The 5,000-nt window shown below is 46.7% G+C and overlaps 1 protein-coding gene across 1 annotated transcript in view; it reads left to right on the forward strand.

The window, feature by feature from the left end:
* The window catches only part of LOC122259085 (uncharacterized), a 574,783-nt gene that overhangs the window by 466,930 nt on the left and 102,853 nt on the right, over positions 1-5,000 (forward strand). The window lies entirely within an intron of this gene.

Below are 5,000 nucleotides of genomic sequence, written 5' to 3' on the forward strand. Positions count from 1 at the left end.
GTTATAATATTCATGTTGGTTGAAAAGGTAATGCCGTATCTATTACATCGGTATTTCAGTCTGCGCAGCCGCACAGAGGGCACCCTCTCCCCTTGCTCCCAAGCACAGTCGTTTTCTTTGCGGGGGGCCTTCGAAAATTCACTCACTACAACCCCTCCCATGGCCCGGGAGTGAAGGTCGGGGCGTCGCCTCCACTCGTCCTCGAGTCTCGGATAAATCCCTAGGTCCGCTCCGGGCCCGCCCGTTCCTCAGGCGACTTGGCGCAGATTTCGACGAAACCATAACGGGGATCACGGCGACGAGACGACCCTTCACGCTCCCAACTCTCATCCAACTGCTAACGGAACGCCCCTCATCTTCCACATCAATCTCGGCCAATCATCACTCTTGTCATGGGACACGTTCGACAGGCAGACAGGACGGAAACAGCCACCATAATCTGAAAATACTAAAAACGACATCCGGAAATCTAGAACCCTCGTGACGGCTTCCTCGCATCGACAGGACCTGCAAATATTTAAGGATTGTAATTATAAAGGGCATGTTCACTGAGCCGGCCCCTAAAGTAAAATAGCATGAACCCGTTAAAACTGAATAACACTGGCTAAATAAAACAAAAACATTAAAACCGACTACAGGACCAGAGACTAAAAATAAACCTAAAACTATAAAACTGAACTTATAGAAAAAATAATGATGATAATAAAAGCAGACATACAAAAAATGTGAACACAAAATGTACAGAAATAAGAGGGAATAAAATAAGAAGGTAAATAAGAGAAATAAAACATCAAAAGGATTAAAAGGTAAAAGCGGGTAAAAAGTTGAGTAAAAGAAATAGATAAAAGATAAAACTATGAAATAAGGCTAGGGAAAATAAAGTAGAGTAGAAGATAAAACGAAAAGACGAGTGGAAGGTAAACATAGGTAAAACATTAGGTACAGAGATACATATATACATATAATAGATTATATACACAGGTAGGCACTCTGCTCTTCATCTGGGACGCACAGCTGATAAGAGTAACACTTTATCAGGGTCTCTTTCAGAGTCTTCACATTGCTGCTCTCTGGGCAAACCTTCACCAGAGGCACTCTCTTCCCTGGGTGAATCCACAAATACTAATTCCTCAAAAGTTCTGAAAGGTTTGATTTGATTTGCGTGCAGCCTACGCTCTTTATATGGGGAATCCACATCCCTGGTGATATACGTCACTGGTCCAATTCGCTTCAGGATACGAGCAGGACCATCCCATCGAGACCCAAGAGTCTTCCGAGGTCCACTCAGCCTGCGGAAGTTACGATATAGGACTAACATGCCGACATCCATCTCTGGAGCATTTCTACCCTTTTTATTATATTGCCTTGCCCAGGTTTCTTGAGCACGACGTGACGTTTCAATGGCCACATGACGAGCTTCTCTCAAGGAGTCACTGAAGTGTTTGGCAGAGTCAGTTGCAAAGGTCACCTCGTTGGAGAGGCCAACTGGAAAGTGACCGTGATGACCCATTAGCAAATAAAGAGGTTGGTCGCCTACTGACCGATGAAACGCACTATTCAGTGCCAATCTGACCTGCGGTACGTACTGGTGCCAATCCAAAGGGTGCCGTTCGGTTAAAGTTGCCAGCGCTTCCTTAACTACCCGGTTAGACCGCTCTACCATCCCATTTGCTTGTGGATGACATGCTGTAGTGAGATGGGTTTTCGTCTGAACTATATCACAACCTGCTGGAACAATCTGCTTGTAAACTCACAGCCACCATCAGTTTGAATAAGACGTGGAGGACCAAATAGTGTTATGAAGTCTTTAATATAGGCATCAGCTACAACCTCAGCTTCTTTAGATGGAAGTGGAATCAGCTGCAGGTACCGAGAAAGGTGGTCTATTATTACCAGTATATACCTCAATCCACTGCTTGATTGGCCACAGTCAACAAGGTCAGCCGAAACTTTTTCCAATGGTGTAGATACCTGCGGAGCAGCAGCCAGTGGTGCCCTGTGTGGTGTTCCTTTTCGTCGTTGGCAGGTTGGACAGGCCGAAACATAGGCTTTGACATCTCGCATCATATTTGGGAAATAAAACAGATCCTTGAGCTTCTGGTATGTCCTGAAAATACCTGGATGAGATGCAAAGGAGCTATCATGAGCGAGCTTAAGGGCAGCCTTCCGGAGAACCTTCGGGACCACTAGTTGGTGAACTACGTGAGCAGGGTATTGCTGAAGATGGTAGAGAACTCCGTTTTGAAGTGTGAACTCACTGAGGGAAAGGGGGATCTTCCCTTTCGGCAAGTTCTTCTCCTCTAAGTAATTTATTACTTCTTGCCAAATAGAATCTTTCACCTGTTCTTCACGCATGGTCGTTGGGTCGACATTGGTAAGGTCTATTTGTGCAACTGAACGGGATAACATATCAGGAACACGATGCTGGATCCCCTGCTTGTAGATCACTTTAAACTGGTAGTGTGAGAGCTCACAAGCCCATCTTGTCATGCGAGGGCTTTTTGTCTTTCGTGTAAAGATAAATGTAAGGGGCCTGTGATCTGTATACACGGTAAATTGGCGACCATATATGTATGGATCAAAAGCTCTCACTCCTTCAACAACAGCCAAGGCCTCGGCATCTGTTGCAGAATACCTAGTCTCGGGTCCACGAAGTTTCCTAGAGAAATAAGCAACAGCTGCTGGGTTACCTTCTCCATCTCTCTGCATAAGGCAAGCACCAATGGCACTTTGTGATGCATCTGTGTGAACTTCAAAGGGGTCTTCAAAGCGAGGTTTACGCAAGACAGGTGCTGACACGAGCTTTTCCTTTAAGGTGTCAAAGGCTTTCTGCTCCTTCTCTCCCCAACTAAATGAATGGTCTTTTCGGGTGAGTTGCGTGAGAGGTGCTGCAATGGCTGCATACTTTGGAATATGCTTCCTAAAGAAACCTGTTGCCCCTAAGAATCGTCGTACACCCTTGGCATTGCGGGGTGGTCTCATTTCTTTAATACTCTGGACCTTCTCTGGGTCAGGCAAAATTCCTGCGGGGGTGATCTTAAAACCCAAGAACCGAAATTCTTGCACAGCAAATTCGCACTTCGCCATATTCAACTTAAAGCCAGCACAGTCCAATAGCTTCAGTGTTTCTTCTAGTTGCCTAAGGTGAGTAGCAAAATCCCTGCTATATACGACGACGTCGTCTAGATACGCAAGCGTGTGCTTTCCGAGGACTGGAGAGAGGACCACATTCATCGTCCTCTGGAAAGTGGTGGGCGCTGTAGAAAGTCCAAATGGCATCCGGCGAAACTGGAAAAGGCGGTATCCATCGCTAAAGGCAGTTTTGGGTCTGTCAGCAGGCTCTACAGGTACAGACCAATAAGCAGACCTGCTGTCAAGAAGCGTAAACACCTGTGTGTCCCGAAGTTCGTCGACCAGCTCGTCAATTCTTGGAAGAGGATAGGTATCGGCAACTGTGACAGCAATAAGGTTGCGGTAATCGACACAAAACCGCACACTGTTGTCCTTCTTCCTAACAAGCACAACCGGTGAGAGCCATGGAGATGTTGACGGTTCTATGATCCTTGCACGTAACATCTGGTCACACTCCTTTCGTATCTTCAGCTTTGCAGATTCTGGGAGCCTCCACTGCCGAGTGCAGATAGGTGGCGTGTCACCTGTGACAATCTTGTGTGACACTCCAGGAACTAAACCCACCTGGGTTTTATCACCAGAGAAGAGACGAGGAAACTTGGAAAGAACTTGCATTATCTGTTCCCTCTCTACAGCAGCCAGGTGTCCTAAGGATGGGTCCGATGCCGTTTCTACCCCATCTGCCTCGATTAAAGCTGCCTCAGCAACCGCACTTTCATGCAAAGCAGCATCAATCTTCACTACAGTATCGGTGGGCGGTAGCACGTGGCAGATTTCAGCTAAATCTTCTTCAGGATCTGTTAGCTGAAGACCATGAAAACTATCAAAAACATCTTCCTCCCAGGCAAAATCAGCTTCCTCTTCCTGGTCTCCTAGATCTCCACATATAGAGCCCTCATGTGTGTCATTCACAGCAGTTGATGGGTTCACTGTAGGCAGAGAAGCATGTTCACCAATGTCAGTTTCAGGCACCAATCTTACCTCCTCAGCAGTACAAAAATGAGCCCCATTCTTGAGTATAACAGGCTTTGCAGAGAAGTTGACAACGAAAATAGAGCACATTCCTTTAACAGGATTTACCAACGTGCGTGGAACTTCAAGCACTGATGTACTGCTGGTGATTAATACAGACTTGCCATTAAAAGTAGAAGGAATGCTGCATGGTACATAAACCCCTGATCGCGCCAGACAAACAGTCCTGCTTTTGGGTGCAAGACGAGTTGTTGCAGGGTGCACACTCTTCTGAATAAAAGATACCAGGGCCAAGGATTCTCCAGCTTCGTAATCAATAGGATAAACCATACCATCAAGATGAAGAAAAGCTTCCTGCGCTTGCAAACTATGAATAATCTTATAATCAACCCTCCTTAACAAGTCTGTACCAATAAGCATATCTCCTGGGAAAGATACACCATCTACAACCATAACCCTGTGATAGAGCTTTCTCCCCGGTCTCAGCCAAATCTCCACATCCATTTCCTCCAAAACAGCAAGCTCCTTTCCCGAGACTCCCTTGAGCCCTCTAGCTGCAACATGCGTCCTGCGAGGCAGTAGTCGCGACATAGCTTCTTTCTTCAACAAGGTGACCTGGCTTCCTGTGTCGATAAATGTAAGAAAGTTCTGCCCCTCAACCTTCAGCATAATTGTCGGTCTGCCACTAAACGGTTTGGTTGTCTGCTGTATCTCGTTCAGGGCGGAACACTCTGGAACCCTGCAGACTTGGACGTCCTCCCGACGCGGCGGATCCCGTTCCACTTGGGAGGTTAAGAAAGGGACACTCCCTACGAAAGTGCCCTTCACGCTGACAAGCCCAACAGGTTGTTCTCCTACGAGGCCGATCCATGTGCCGTGGTGGTCGTCGAGGGGGT

The sequence above is a fragment of the Penaeus japonicus genome, unplaced genomic scaffold (assembly GCF_977035675.1).
Source record: "Penaeus japonicus unplaced genomic scaffold, GWHDUDI00000001_assembly GWHDUDI00000036, whole genome shotgun sequence".
In the NCBI taxonomy this organism is placed as follows: domain Eukaryota; kingdom Metazoa; phylum Arthropoda; class Malacostraca; order Decapoda; family Penaeidae; genus Penaeus; species Penaeus japonicus.